Source organism: Ricinus communis, chromosome 6, assembly GCF_019578655.1.
Source record: "Ricinus communis isolate WT05 ecotype wild-type chromosome 6, ASM1957865v1, whole genome shotgun sequence".
NCBI lineage: Eukaryota > Viridiplantae > Streptophyta > Magnoliopsida > Malpighiales > Euphorbiaceae > Ricinus > Ricinus communis.
In genome coordinates this window covers 15,246,359-15,264,054 of record NC_063261.1, presented here as the reverse complement: position 1 = coordinate 15,264,054, position 17,696 = coordinate 15,246,359, and positions in this window count along the sequence as shown.

Below are 17,696 nucleotides of genomic sequence, written 5' to 3'. Positions count from 1 at the left end.
AATAGTAAAAGAAAATGTATAGAAAGAATAAGAATCGGAAGAAAAAAGGTAAAAAAGAAAAAAGAAAAAACTGATAGTGAAAGAAAATGTTGAGAGAGTAAGATTGAGAAAGAAAAAAGGAAAAAAAAATAATAGTGAAAGAAAATAGGATTTTTTTTCTTAATTTAATATATTTAAAAGAAGGATCAAGAAACTTTTCTTTTTTGCTTTGCAATTTACTCAAATTACGTAGAATAGTTGGTTCAGCTATAACAACTACTCTTTATAAAAAGAAATTTGATGTTGAAAATAAAATGTAATTGTTTCTTTCTTTATTTCTTTCAAAAAATAAATTTCTTTTAGAGTAACTGGTGAATATTTTTCTGTATTTTTGTTTTGTGAGCAGTGTAGAATATTTTTTTCTTGAAAGTGGAGAATTTTATTTTTTATTTTAAAAATATAATAATTGTATGTATTATTTTTTACTTTATATAACATGTTTTATAACTGTTTATATTTTATTTGACTTTTTAGTATATTAATCTACTCATAATATATATATTTTTTTTGTAGGTATTATTGAAGTTATACAAGAAATCTTCATACAAGGTAAGAAGTTGTATTTGTAATTTTTTAGATTAAATTTGTGGTTGTTATTATGTTTTTTTTTTTCATTAAAAAATATATCATTGAATTTTAAAGTAGTTTTATGATAAATTATGCAAACTTAAATTAATAAAATATAATTCCTTTTAGGATTCCCTAAAATAATTTTTTATTATAATTATGCAATTTATGTAAAGTAAAAAAAGGATAAAAAATAAATATCTAATTTTATATAATTAAAAAAATTTTAATATATTAAGAGCAATGCTTCATGATACTGAAGAATGGCACATATAAAAAGGATCAATATCTGTTAAATTTTGAAGATAATAAGGAACAAAAAGTTAGGAAAAGAGCTTAAACTTCTAAAGTTTTTGATGCAAATATCACTATAACCACTTACTCAAACAATTCAATATCAAACTACATGGAGATCATAAAATTTAAAAAATATATATTTAAATTGAAATAATAAAATAATTATAAATTATGTTAGTGATAATAGAGTTAAATTAATAACTAATTCACAATGAATTAGTGATTCAAATAATTGAAGAAAAAAAAATCAAGAAAAAAATAATGGAAAGTAAGGAAAAGAAAAAACAAATACAATTGGACCTTTGTGATCAATAATGGCAATCAACCAAAGGTGAAGATGAGAAGACAAGAAATTGTTCTTTAGAAGCAAAGTGGAACTTAGATTTCCCGTTATCATGATGTTCTGGTGCTGAAAGATTAAGGTCTAGTACAACTTGGAGCAACAACAATAAATTCCAACAAACTTACTATGCATCAAAAAAGGGCTTTTACTAAATATAATGGTTAAAGATGATTTTTATAACATTTTATAATTATAGTAGTTATTCAATATTATGAATATATATATATATATATATATGTAATTATATTCTTATAGACTAATGAAATTAAAAAAATAGTATTTTTATAAAAAAAAGAAGGAAATTTTGGATAATCAAAAGAAATAATGATTGTATATTTGATAGGTTAATGTTTGTATTGGATGAGTAGTTTAATTTGTGTCTAAAAATTAGTATTTATTTGTTGCAATTAATTAATAATTAGTTTAGATTTTCTTTAAAAATTTATTTATTTATTTGTTTAATTATGTTGTATGTTATTAATTATATTTATATTATTGATACAGAAAATTATGGTAGGGCCTACCTGAATTCTTATGGTTACACGTACTAGTAAACAATGAAGAAAAGTGTGAGAATTATTAAGCATGTTAGAAAATATTAAAATGAATTCTGAGGACAATAATGATGACTTGAATCGTTTGATAAATCATATTATAAAAATTAATAATTGTATACAAGAGATTGTTTGGAAAGGAGGTTTAAGGAAGATAGTAAAACATATAAAGCTCTTAGAACATGTTTATATTATCCAAATAAATAAGATATCCTTGATTGTCTATGGAATAGCTATAAAAGTAGAGGAACTTAAAGAAGACTTATTAAAGAATTTATTAAAAAGTATGTGAATTGGGTAGCAAGGAAGACATCTAGTTATTCTATTGTGCAAACAAAATATATCACGATACCGTATATTGCCAAAGGTGAATTATGAGTTGCTCGAGAAAATAAGGATAGATTAGAAAAATCAATTTTTATACATAGGATGGATTTGTAATTATTATCATGTTTATGTTAATAAAGCTTGTTATGTTTGAAACAATTTATATTTGAAGCATATTTGAAAATGTAGTTATATTGATAAAAACTTACATGATAGAAATGATGTCTACTATACCATCGCTGCTTATTTATTGGGTTGGTTTATACTCCAATGGTGCGTGTTTTGTTAATGGATATTCAAAAAATGGTGACGCTTGATGAAGAGCTAAATTTTTTCGTATTACTATAGAACATAAAAAATATTTTACAACTCACTCGTAATGCGAGAATTACTAAGATTTTATTTAGAGCACCAGCATCTTTTAACTATAGTGGAAATTTGATATTTATAACATGTCAAATTTTAGGGGAAGATGACATTGTGATTATCCATCATACTGCTAATCAATTTCCGGGGTTGCAATTTTTGGAGTTATTTGTTGAATATAACAATGGTAGATATACAGAACAAGTAGTGCAACCAGCTGAACCTCCATGCCGTAATTCTAGTGAAATGGGTGGTTGTAGTTAAAGCGTAATTAATGATGGGAATGATAACGAGGATGAGGACGTAGACGACGATTTAGATGACGATAAAAATTCTGAGACTGAATGTAACACGAATAATGAGGAGGATGAGGATGATAGTAGTAATGAAAATGACAAAGTAGATAATGACGATGAAGAAAACTACTATGATGAGGATGAAGAGATGATGACAGTATGGCAATCGCATTATATGACCATATTGTTACAAGTTCACAAAGCTTCGAAAATACGAGTGAATAAATGTATTCGAAAAAAGTGTCAATATAAAAAAGACGACTCTCCAACGCAATGGATCAAATGTAGATAGTGTGTTGTGGGATCCATCATCTAAATTTCGTATTGGTATATTTTTTGAGTCAAGAGATGCGGTTAAAGCAGCTGTAGAAAAATACTCAATGAGAGTACACCAACAATTTCAAAATTCAGAAATGAAGAACAACGCCATTACAATAATTTGCGATCATCCAGAAAGCTGCTTATGGAGACTATATGCAATAGTAAAAAAATCGAGTGGATTTTGAAAGATTACTAGATATAATGGCCCACATATATGTAGTGTTTTCGCTGAATCACAAGATTATAGAAATTTTGACTCATCTTTGACATCAGGGTATATTCAAAATATGCTAGTTGAACTACCATATATTAAGGTGAAAGCTACACTAGTACATTTGGCAGAAAGATTTAATATAACAACAACATATAAAAAGGTATGGAAAGCAAAGCAAAAGGCTATTGCTAATACTTTCAGAGATTGGGATGAGTCATATAAGAAACTTTGGGACTTCATGTACGTTGCAGTGCCCTTGAATATAAAGTTTGTATGGGACATTGAAAATGAGAAGTATTGCATGAATAATCGACTGATTCATGGCGTCAGACAGTTTAAGAGGATCTTTTGGTCATACAAGTCTTGCATTGAAGGATTCAAACACTGTAAGCCTGTGTTTTATATTGACGATACATTCTTATTTAAAAACTACAAGAGCATATTGCTTACTGTTGAAGCAATAGATGATAATAACAAGATATTACTAGTTGCCTTTGCTATGGTTGAAAAGGAAAGCAAGGATAACTGGGAGTATTTCATAACAGTGGTTCGATATCATGTATGTGATGATCGAGATGATATTTATGTTATTTCGGATCACCATATTGGTATAAAATATGTAATGTCATATCAGTTGTAGCATGAAAATCGACATTAATATTGCATACGTCATATTGCCAGCAACTGCAACATAACATTCAAGAATCTGGAAATGAAAAAAGTTGATAAAGCAAGTGCGTATTTTATATTTGTAATTGTTTATCTTTTTTGTCATAATAGTATTTTCGTAGTCACACTTTGACCTCTAAAATAGGTTGCAAACATCAAAAAAAAAATTTATAGGTGGATGAGAAAATCAAAGTTAGGCATGTTTGGCATATTTAAAAAATATTGGGATTATTCGTCAATACCTACCATATTTAGAAAATATTGAGAGTATTCGTCAATACAATTGGGGAGGCGCATGTTTGGCATTGTTGTACAGAGACTTATGTACTACATCGAGATATCCTCTTGTTTCACAACTTGGGGGTGCATTCTTTCTATTGCAATTATGGGCGTGAAACAGATTTCCATTCATCACACTAACATTGCATCATCCGTTATTGCATCATGACGCTCCCCTTGGACGAAGGTATTCAATTTTCATAATTATTTAATTGTCTACCTAGTTATTTATATGCATATTTGATAATTCTACCTACATAACAAAATCTAGATGGATCAGTGATCGCATAGTTCACAAAGTAGCCACACATGAGATCTGTGAGATCTGATTTAGGTTTAATGTATCTCGTAAAGATGAGTTGTATTTAAACTTATACTTTTATATTCCTATAATATTTAAGTATATTTATGCTATGTATTTTTTATAAATTATTTTTTTAACATTACATCTTTTCTTAATAGATTATATAGGAGCCATACACGCATGAGATCATTATAAGCCTTGCATGAGATCATTATAAGCCTTCCAGCTAACTGCTTACATGGTCATGATATATGGCTAGCTGTAGTACCACTAATATGTATTTATATCGTCGAATGCCACTAACCTGATAGAGTTTTAATGTAATTTGGTTTAAAATAATCAAATCCCTAATCCACCACAATAAACTGAGGCATTACACTCTGTCGTGTTACATAATAATATCCATGTCAACTGGGTAGAGCGGCATTCTAGATGGATTGGAATATGGAATAATAGAGTTCATTAGATAGTAAACATGACACTATCAGATGGACCACTCCATTGCCATTCAAAATACATGGAGTGGTATCGACGTGTCACACATAGGTGGATCTCATACCGAGGTGCTACAATTAGAGCATCAGTCAGTTAACCTCATCTTCATTTTATAATTGTATGCATATATGGAAAATAGTATTATTCATTATACTTTATGTAACTGTTATCTAGGTTGATGTACTTGAGCATATTAGGATGACGAACTCCATCGAAACCATATATTGACTTGCCAAGAGTTCTTAGGGGGGCACCAAATGAGGATAGACGTACTTTCACTATGCCTCTCCCATATCCTGCACTTGCTCCCCAACCATTACACGAAGATGTGCAGGGTCCCAACACAGAAGTTCTCCAACTGCCAAGATGTTAACGCAACAAGCATAAAGGAGTACCCATCCCACCTATTGCAACATGTGCTACAGTGCTAGATCCAGTCTCATATCATAATCAACAGTTTTATGGAGCATTAACTTCATATACAACTCTTTATACAACAACTACATCTCAGCCAAACCCGTTTGCTGATCCATCAAGCTTTATGGCAGGTCCTTCTACACCATCTTCTCCATCCCTTTTTCATTATTCAGTCCATTCATTGAGTGGGCTAGAGCTAATTTCACGCCTTTTTCGGCCTTCTCCTACAACATTTTTGACTGCACAATCACAGCATTTTGACTCGCAATTGACGCAGATACCATTAAATATGATGTTGCCATCATTTTCTCGTTCAACATTTTAGTCCTCTATTCAGATAGCTTTTTATAATTTTTTTTCAGTTGAGTATAATGACAACAGATACATATACAACTCCAGGTGATGCCGGAGATACCGATACTGATGTAGATGGTCGCAACGATGTTGATGATATTGAAGCTATTCATGATGGTTTTCAACCTATTCAATTGCGTGATCCTTCTTTCATTGAGATGGATACTACACGTAAGAATGCTCGAAGAGCCAGGGGACTAAAATCAGATATCCACATAAGAGATTGTGACCTATAAATACTATTATTATATATGAACTTGACCATTTTATGTAATAATTTAATTTAATTTAATAAGTTATCTTAAAACTTTCCTAACACATGAATTATTATAAAAAATTGAGGGATATGATAGTTATTAATTTAATAGTTATTTCATTGTATTCAACCATGTCGTGTAATAACTTATTTTAAATTTATTATAATAATTTATATCTTCCTTACATACAATAATTTCAATTTAATCACATATTATAATATATTTTTTATAAAAAAATTTATTAAACTTAAATTAATATTATAATTATTATTATTATGTGCCCGCCAGTAAAATTGATAGATATTTTTCTCCATAAATTTGAAAATTGTCCACCACTTCAATTGGTGGACATAATTTTTTTATTATAAATTGAAACTTATCCGCCAATTGAATTAGTGGAAAGATTCTTTAAGAAAAAATTATAGTCTCTATCTGCCATTTGAAATAGTAGACAGCCCTGTCCTCCAATCCAACTGGTGGACAGTGTCTACGTATACAAAATTCTACCATAAATTGAGAATTACTTCAAACTATCCTAAAATTAAAATTTCTTTTATTTTTATCCTAAATTGGAATTTTTCTTTTAAATACCCTAACTAAAGAAAAAGCTCAAGCAAATATAGAGAAAGTAAGAATAAAAAAGAGGAAGAAAGGAAATAAGAAAAAGAAAAAAATGATAATGATAATAAGCTAAAGAGAGAGAGAAAGAAATAGAAAATATGTGGTGGAGATAAAATAAAGAGATAAAAAGAGAGAAGTGATTTATAATAAGTTAAAATTAGTGACTGAAATATTTATCACTAAATTTAATAAAAATAGTGAAAATTATAAAAAATAAATAAATTTTGATCATTAAATCATCATTAAAATTAAAAAAAATAAGTAAAAAAATGAAAAGAGTGGAAAATTAAAAAATTAAAAATAATTAACCAAACAAACAACTTATACCAGCTGCTCTTATGAGAAAATCAACTTTGCTCAGCAGACCAAATCATGTGATGACAGCCCAAAGAACAATTGGCCTATCCGTATGTTAGCAAAGCAATATTGTCAAGTGCGAACAACAATTATTATTTCATAAATTTCTGTGACTGAATTCAAATTAAATGCAACATTAAATAATTATTTTATATTATTATCTCATATTGATAATAAGTGAGTGAATATTATATATATATATATATATATATATATATATATATATATATATATATATAGAGAGAGAGAGAGAGCATACACTTGTTAAATTTTAAAAAGAAAATAGAAAATAAGATATAATAACAAGTCTTTGATTATTGTTGAATGAACAAATATACAAACTTTGAAATAAAAGCTTTAAACAAAAGAAATATAACTTACAAGAGTTGGTGAATACAAGAGGAAGGTGGTTTCTCACTATCACTCTCACACTCTCTTTTCTCACTACATTTCTAATGGTATGACTTGAAGAATACAAGAATTTCTTGTTATTTTATCAGTCTGCTTTCTTCTTTGGAAACTCCTCTATTTATAGAGGTCTTCAGCCTTGAGGCTCCATAATTGTTGCTTTAGATACTCTTCATAATGGAGTGAGGGGCTCCACGTCTTTTGCAGAAATTGTTTACCACGCTTCAACAGTGAGGAATCTTTTACTTTAAAAAAATAAAGGTGCAGAGTCTTTTGTCTTCTTTCTTTTCTTTTAAAATAACTTTTTTTTATTGGGCATTTTTGGTTTTCAAGCCAAGGAGACAAAGATATTATTTGATGGGCTTAAATATCCCAAAACAGTCATCTTTGTTCGAGTCTCCATCCAGATCAATTGCTACTGAGCTGGTGCTAGAAGAGGAAGATGAAGCTTTAGATCTTCCTTTTGAATAGGTGGTTTCTGACAACTGTTTGATCAATTGTAAGAAATCTTCTTCTGTTTGAGCCGCCGCTAGCTTTGAAATAATGAAAGACTTTTGTGCCAGGAAAGTGGTCTATTCTTTTGGAGGTGGCAAGAAGCTATTCTTTGAAAGAAAACTGTGTACCATCTTTAGGGATAATTTTTCTTGGTGGTTAAATTTATCCCACCATTTAACTTTGAATCTTCGGGCAAGGATGATTTTTCCATCTGCTGCTTGGTTGAAATGGAAATACCATACACATACCTAGGGGAGAAAGAAGTTTGAACAAAATAGAAGTAAAGGGGGAAAACGTCTTTCTATTTTGTTTGGTTTATAGTAGGCTTTGAATAGATTAAACAGATGTAGAACTTTTGGAATTATAGTCTCTGGAACATTACCATAAAAATTTCACCATTGTTTAAACCAATATGGAATTTTTGAAGTTTTGATTGTGCTTGTGTCGAAGTAGAAAAGCCAAGAATGGCTTTGTCCTTTTTTTTTTTATAAAAGAAAGGTATTAAACCAAGCTTGTTGGTAATCCCAATAGTTGAAATAAGTATTTAGGCTTGATGGGTAGGTGCTTTGGAGGGAAGTTGGAAAAGATCTTGGTGAATGTAAATCCATTCCCCAATCTAAAGGGTAGAGAATTCTTTGGATGGTGCATGTGGAATATGTAGGGTTTTAGTCTTTATGCTTTTTGAAGTGTTTGAACTTTGCAGAACCAGTTACCTCAAGGATAGACTGGTAGTAAGTTTGGGGCTTTGAAATATTCCAGGGTTTAAAATACCATCCTGGAGGGAAAAATTTTGAAACTAGTTTTGAGGGGCTTTCTGTATAGAATCCTTCCTCAATAGTTAAAATGCTTTGGAAATTTTACTTTTCTACATACTCATTGGTTTTAAAAAGTTTTATTTGCAACAAAACTATTTCCTGTGAGTTAGGCTTTGAAATACTTTGAGAGCTCTGAGATAGGTTTTGAGGGAAAATTGCTATCTCAGGTTTTGAAAAAGGGATAAAAAGTATACATTTACCTTTGTTGGAAGAGGAAGATATCTTTGGAGAGGATGTCTTTTGAGAGACTTCGGGGTAAAGTTCTACTAGTTGCTTTGAATATTCTTCGACCCTCTTTAAAAATTCGGGAGTTTGCTGTGCAAGCCACTCCTGAATATGAAATCGCTTTTGGGCTGGGTCTTCTTTCATTTCTTCTTGGATGATTTCAGTCCAGGTTTTGATAGGCTTTGAAGAGGAGGATAAAATCTCCTTTTTCGGGCTTTGAACAGCTTTAGTTGACTTTTTCTCTTTGTCTTTTGCTCTCGATTTTCTTGGCATTTTCACTCCTATTTTTGAAGGAACTCTCTGGTTAGAAAGTCTGGAATTAAACTCGAATCTCCTCTTATGTATTTGATTTCAAAATCAAAAACAGAAAGAATGGCTTGCCATCTGGAAAAAATCTGTTTTGAAGCTATATTTTGAACATCTTTTTGTAAAACTTCTTTGGTGGATTTACAATCAATCCTTAAAAGAAATTTTTGATTTAAAAGGTCGCTTTGAAATTTTGAAATGCACAAAACTATTGAAAGAATTTCTTTTTGGATAGTTGAATAATTTTTTTGTGTATTATTTCAGTGTGCAGAAGTAAATTGGACAATGCATTCTTTGTTATTCTGAACTTGCTTAAGAATTCCACCATATCCTAAATTCGATGCATCAGTTTCAACAATTTTGAATGTAGATGGATCAGCTAGGTGTAAGCATGGAATTTCATAAACTTGCTTTTTAATGCTTTGGACAATCTTTGTATGCTCATCAGTCCATGCAGGGGGGTTTTTCTTTAATCTATCATGGAGGGGCTTTGCTAAACAGTTCAAATTTGGATAAAAATTCATGACATATTCAAACTGCCAAGGAACCTTTGCAATTGATTTTTTTCCAAAATTTTGTCTGGAAATTTTGAAGTAAAGGCTAGAGACCTTTCAATTCGGGTGATAGTTCCCCGGGAGATGTAGTGTCTAAGAAATCTAATTTTTGTTTGGATTAAAGATATTTTGGACTTTGAAACTACTAGACCATTTTTCTTAACAACATAGAAAAATGTCTCCAAATATTTGAAATGTTGCTCTAGAGAATTTGAAAATATCAACACATCATCGATATAGACAATGCAAAACTTTGAATAAGGATTAAAAATGTCATTCATAATTTTTTGAAATTCAGAAGGAGCATTTTTTAATCCGAAGGGTATTACATTCCATTCGTACTGGCCAAATGGAACTGTAAATGCAGTTTTGTACCAGTCTTTAGGATGGATATGGATTTGCCAAAATCCTGATTTCATATCAAACTTTTAAAAAATAAAAGCAAAATGAAGCTTTTGAAGAAGATTTTTTTTATTTGGAATGCGGTATCTAATCCACTTTAGAGCTTTATTCAAAGTTTTGTAGTTATTCACCAACCTAGGTGTTCCTCTTTCTATCTCACTATTTTTGCTGACATAGAAGGCTGCACACGACCAGGGGGATTTGGATTTGGTAATCAAACCCTTTTGCTCTAAATCTTTTATTTTTATTCTACAATGGCTTTCTAGGGTTTCATTCATTTGGATGGGTCTGGCTTTGGTGAGAATTTGTTTATCACAAAAATCTTTTTCATATGGTAAATCTACCATATGCTGTTTTCTTTTCCAAAAAGCATTAGGAAGATTAGAACAAACTTCTTTTTCAATCTTCTTTTGCAAATCAGAAATTTTTCTTTGGACAAACTCCTTTTGCAATTGACTTTGGATTCTTTTCAAACCCATATCTTGTTTTAGGTGGAAAAGCTCGGTTTGTTTTCCTTTAATTAAAGTATTTATCTCAAAATTATAAATCGAGTGGGCTTTTATAAGATTGAGATGTCTCTTTTTAGTTTTTTCTATAAAAGAAAAAACAATCTTTGAATCTTTAGCTTTAAAAATGATACCAGCAGTAGTTACTTTGAAAGGAGTAATTAAATTGATAAAAGGAGTTCCCAAAATAACTGTTTGTTGTAAATCCTTTGTAAGAATAAAAATATTTTTTAGAGCAATATTGTTGTTCATAATTGCAGTTTCGGTTTTCCCGCAATTATGATCTTTGAACTATTGGCTGAGGTGAGCCTTTCTTTTATTTCTTGATGATACCTTTTAGGAACCAGCTCATAATTGATACAGTTGAGGTCTGCTCCTGTATCAAATAAGGCTATAGTTTCTATTTGGAAATCACCAGGGAAAATAAGTTTTATTTGGATCAAATATTTTCTTGAGGTAATCTCTTTTAAAATATTAATGAAGTTTTCTGGAACATTTTCAAAAACCTCAAGATTTTGAAAATCATTTTCTTCTTCAGAATCATAATCACTATTCTGTTTAAGAATCAAACTTTAGAGCAAAACAGAATCATTTTGTTGTTTTTCTTTCAAATCTTTGAGCTCTGTTTTGATGGCTTTAATTTCTTTTTGAAGTTCTTGGACGGTAGGGAGATGATTTTTTAACTTTTTTCCTTTATCCAAGATCAGAGTAAGATCATAGGTATTCTTACTAGAGCAAGGGACAAGAGTTTCAGTTTTTAGAATTTCTTTCAAAACTTGTTTTTGAATTTGTGGGTCATTAATATGCTTGATGGCTTCAAGAAGAGCTTCTTGTTGCCTAGTGAGCATATTAATATTCTTTGGAATATCATCAGAATCTGATTCAGAATAATCAGATGAGGTTTTAATTTCATCAATTTAAAACTCTTCCTCACTATTCGAAAATTCTGATTCAGAGGAATCAACAAGAGAGCTGGAAATTTTGCTCAAAATTTCTTCTTTTATTTGGAGCTCATGGAGTTTTTTAGAAAACTTGCAATATTTTGAAGTGTGACCCTTTTCCCACATTTGTAGCAGGTAATTTTGCTAAAATCTTTTTTGAAATTTTATTTTGGAAATTTAGAAGAGGATGGTCTTTTGTAGAAATTCTCTTTGTTTTTGGATGCTTTCCTATTTTTGAAAAAACGTTTTTTCTTAAAAGCATTTTCCTTTGTAGGTAGGGGAAGGTTCTATGGGATTATACTCAAACTGGTTGCAAAAACTACCTAGTTCTTGCCTAGTCTTCTTCATTTCCCATTTGAGTTGTCTTTAAAGTTTAAGGTCATGGCAAATCTTCAATCCTTCTTTCTGGGTAAGGCTAACTAATTCACCATAAGTGTAGAAATCATAAGGGATCTGGCCATTATGGACTTCTCTTATGGTATTCCTAACTCTTTCACCTAGTATCTTAGGTAAACCAGCTAAGAATTTTTCTTTCCAGAAAGGTTGGTTTGAATCTTCCCTAAGCATGACTCTGGTCAGAAAAGTATCTTTATAAGCTTGGAAATTGCTAAGCTTTTTACAGGTTAGATTGCTGAGAAGCTCAGCATTCTTATCTTTTAAAAGAGAAGGGTCTCCTATGAAATGGAGAGAAATCGTCAAGATTAAGGTTGACACAGCATCCTCGATAGGATTTCCTAGCTCATCTAAGATGGGGGGGGGGGGGGGGGGTCTCTTCTATGGTGGTTTGGATGGCACCTAGGATTTGGAGCTGTTGTGCTTGTGTGAGATGGTAATTCCACCATCCTTTAAGCTAGCCAGAAAATCCAGCTATAAGAAGCTCAGCAATGGCTCTATTAGATGTACCGCTTTGGGTTTTGTAAGCATTGGATGCTATGGTCATCTGTTGTAAGAGACCAAGAATGTTGTATTCTGACATTCCTATATTCCATTCATAGACGGAAGAGGCATTGAATCTAGATTGGGTAAGGATATTATTTCTATTTTCTATCCCTAGATCTGGGGCAGTATTCCTAGAAGTATGCCAAGTCAATCTAGGGGCTTGCCATCCCAATCTATTAATGTTGGAAGGTTTTTCAGTGACAGTTTCAAGCTCTAAATCATTATATTCATCGCATTGGGCTTGATCTATAGCACTGATATTCCTACTGCTTTGAGGAGTATCGGCTACTAGGTTTTTGGAGGACTCAGAAGTCGCTAATTTGCTAAGTTATTCCCTGACTGCTCTAGCAAACTCAGTTTGCTTCTGAAAATGGTCTTGACTAGGCTTTGAGATCTGGTAGGGTTTGAAGACTGGATTTTTGAGCTTTTCTGTTTGGCTTATCTCTTTTGGATGACCAGTGTTAGGAATTAGAGAGGTGAAGACTGTAGGAGGTTTTTGAATTTGGCTTTCTATCCTAACAAGCTATTTCCCTATTGTGTTAAGATAGGTATTCGAGAAATTATTCTGCTGAACAATATTCTTGATATTTTTCTCAAGCTCTTCTCCTACTAATTTGTAAGGTGTAGCTTCTATTTCGTTCTCTCCATAAGGAATGGTTATTTTCCTAAGGGGAGGATATTAAGACTGGATGGTTTGGTTTTCTCGACTTTCCATTCTGGAGTCTTGTTCCTTACAGTAACAGGACTAATAAGTTTTTCTTTGAAAGGATAAAGAATATTATTTTCTTTGCACTAAATCTGAAACCAATCAAAAAATTTGATTTGGATTTTGTTTTGTATGCAAAATTAGTAGTATCTTTCTTGGATACTGTCATTTTCTTGTAAAAAATGTTTAAAAAACCAAAGTTTTTTGGAATAGTTTTTTTTTTAATAGAAATCTTTGGAAATATTAATTATCAAAATATATTAATTATTTAACTAAGATTAATAATATGTAACATTTATTTACCATTCTGTTGTATAAATGGTGATATACATTAAAATTTTACACTTTATAGTTGAAATTCATAAAATTTACATAGTCGAAATGAAGTGAAAATTAATTTAAAATTTTATATATTTAAATTTATATATAATTCATTATAATTAAACTAATGAAAGTAGCTTAATTAATTAGCCTTAGCCATTAACGTGGGGGACCATGTCATCTCTTGTTAATTTCTTATAACTTCTCCTGAAAAAGAATGTTCCTCAAAAGAACTAGGAATAATGCATTGTAAGCAACGAGAATACTATAAACCTCCCCTTGTTACCTTCGTCAGAGCTGCATCTACAATACAAATATTCCTTCTCTGGAAACCAATAAAAGCTATCTTTCTCTTCTTCTTCTTCTTCTTCTTCGTCTTCTTCACTTCTTTCCATTTTCGACAACAGTCAAAACAGTTCCAAAAGAACATCAAGCAACTATCCAAAATATGGAGCAAGCCGCAGCAGCTTCTGTTTCACCAAGGGAGAGTGTGATAGTTGTGATGGATGCTAATAAAAGTAAAGGAAACATGGCTGCCTTAGATTGGGCTCTCAAACATGTCGTTCGCCGCAGAGATACTGTCATTGTTCTTGGAGTTTCTTCTGACTTTGGGAAGAAGAACTCTCGCTTTCCTTTAAACATGGGCATTAGCATCTGTAAGCTTACATACCCTTGAACCAGTTTTCCACGAATGAGGACTGAGAATTAGTCCACCAACATGTAGATTAAGAACTCTTTTTAATGCTTACTTCATTATATAATATCGTTCTATTAAATATTTTCAGGGGAAAGATTAGAGTTTCCAAATCAAGGCCAAGGAGAAGCTAGACCGAAAGGGCTTGGAGAAGAAATTGAGAGGAAAAAGGAACAATACCAGAATAATCTACAACCATTTTACAGACGATGCAAAAGGAATGAGGTTGGTGTATAATGTGTCTATTTTTATAGGATGAGTACGTGACATATGCATAAAGGCTCATTTTTAACAGGTGAATATGGAGGTTAAACTTGCTTTTGGATTTTGTCCTGAGAAAATAACAGTTGAACAAGCTCAAAACTCCAATCCCCGTTGGATTGTACTAGACAGGTAATCATAATGAAATTATTGGAAGTAGGAAACAAGTTGGAAAAAGATCATTGATGCACCACTTTTTGTCTCTGATGCATAACAAGAAACAGACCAATTTAAAAAAATAGAAAAACTTGCCTGTACAAGATCCTGAAATGATTAATTAATAGTGTCTATCTACCAAAGAAATGGAAGGGATTGAAATATAAAAAGCTATGGATAATGCAGTAATTTGATATCCTACGTTTTGAAGTTTACAAAGTTCCCCTTTTTGCCATGCAGCTACTTAAAGAAACACAAGGTAATCATATATTCACATGTAGGATGCAATATTGCAGTAATGAAGGGAAAAGATGTTGCCACTTTGACACCATCAAGACCTCCTCCGCCCGGAAATCCCACCCAAAAGGAAAATCAACAACCCGCAACCGACAATCAAGATATTGTCAGTTCTGCCCAAGAAGGGGAATCATCATCTGCACAGCCTCAATGTCCTTGGGGAAATGAATTTTCTCGAGCATTTTCACCAACTGAGCTTGAAGAAATAACCGACTGTTTCACCGAAGAGAACCTTATTCAAGATCAGGATAACATCAAGTTTTATGAAGGTGTTCAGGGGAATCCTGTGTGTGTTAGGTCTTTCCCGGAAGATGATGAACGATTCTGGACAATGCTCAAGTCCCTTTCCCGTTTAAGTCATCGGAATATATCAATAACCTTGTTGGGTATTGATTTTATAGCAATAATCCTCTTCTTTTCTCTTTTCTTTTTTCTTCGTGGATAAGATTTAGGGTAGATTGCCCAGCTGGTACCAAATCTTGGTACTGTATATTAATTTGATATGAAAACTTTAATTTGAATCAAAATGGTAACAAAAGTACAGAAAAGTATATCAATTTAGTCCAAATATCTAATTTCCAACAACGGATGATGACATGGCAAGATGAGAAGGTATATTCTGGCTGTTTTGCCCCCTCAGCGTGTGCCACGTCAATTAACTTTGTCTCCTCAGCTAAGCACGTCACCATCCGTTGTTAGAAATTGGACATTTGGACTAAATTGATATATTTTTTTGTACTTTTCATACCATTTTAATTCAAATTAAAATTTTGGTATCAAATTGATATACAGTCCCAAAATTTAGTAGAAGCTAGACAATTTACCCATAAGATTTACTTGCTCTAACTATACGGGGCATGACCAAATAGATGGGTAATAGTAGGCCAACTGTGTTGTAATTGGGCCTTAGATAATTGTTATATGTTTTGATCATTTAATATCTAATAAATTTTTACTATTTACGAATTAATTTAATGTATAAATAATGAGGTAGATTTTAAGAATATATTCTTTATATTAAATAATGATTTTTTTAATAAAATCTCTTATCTATTCTTGACATGTAGTTATTTATATATCATCTAGAATATTCAAGATATGTGTCATATTTTTGATAATTAATATACAATACAGAGCAAGTAGCTAGAAGTTTGTTTTCACCGAAATTGGGTTTAAGTACTCCTCATAATAAAATTGCTAAAGACTCATTTGGTTCAAGGTCGAGAACGAGAATTGAAATAGAAATAGAAACGGGGAGGAATGAGAATGAAAATGATTATATTTTGTATGTTATTTGATTTAATATAAAATAAAAATTGAATTCGTTTATCATTGATATTAATATTTAAAAAAGATGATAATATTTAATTTATAATTATTATATATAATAAATATATAAGAATAATATTTATATAAATAACAAGTCATTATTTCATTTATTTGACTATTTATAATTGACTTGACTTAATTTCTACGAGAATATATTTTTCTTCAAAAGAGAAAGATGATTTCTATTAATATCAGACTTTAGAGTAATTTTTAATGACACAAATACCAAAAATCAGTCATTTTCATTTTGATTTCCGCTCTATTGTTTTATCAACCAAACCACCCCTAAAACTCCTCGCTTAACTTATGTCAAACCATCCAAATTATATATATCAATAAAACCATATGCTATTTGTGGTAATGCATTCCTGCTGTAACGACAAAAATACTTCTGCCCACAAAAGACTTGAGCTTGTGGTAATGTTTCCCATGAGTTTTGGAAGAGTTATTAAAGAGGGAAAAACACTACATTTTGGGGCTTATTGCACTAACCAAAGGAAAATAAAATAAGAACAAAAACAAATATAGCTTTACGCTATGTTTCAATATCTATTTTATTCATGAATAATAATTGTTATATATATATAGTTCATATCTTGTACACATGCTTCCTTTGGATGAGGACTAAAGAAGTCAAAATAGTATGGAAATGACGATAGGGCAAACAAGTTTTGTAATTATCATCCTTACACGAGAGTGCAGATAATACAATTTCATAATTCTTAACCAAAAATCATGATTATTTTAATATAATACAGAAAAATGCGATAGGGATGACAATAAATAAAGTAGTTTAAGAAATTTGATTGAATCTTGCTATAATAAAAAAAAGTATATATAGTTAGGATATAATATGGTTGGAATTGAATAAATGAAAGAAAATATACATATTTTGTGACGTTCTGGAACCGTGGGATTTATCCTATTTGAAAAAATATATATAAATTAATGGCAATTTTATTGGTGTAAATTTTTATTTCTTGATTTGTATTTTCGTTTAATTAATGTAATTTTAAAAATTTCTTTGAAATCTAATGATTCAGAATCTATTTGATACATATTTTATATTAATATCTTATCTTATGGATTTTATTTTATAAACGTTAATATTGTTATGGTTATACTATAATGAAAAAAGGTTTTTCTCTTTTAGTTACAAATTTAGACTTCCTCCCTGGCTAAGAGTAGCTTAATTGATTAGCTCTTAATATGGGTGATAATGTTCAAACTCCCATAAACATTTTCTACAATTATTTTTTAACAT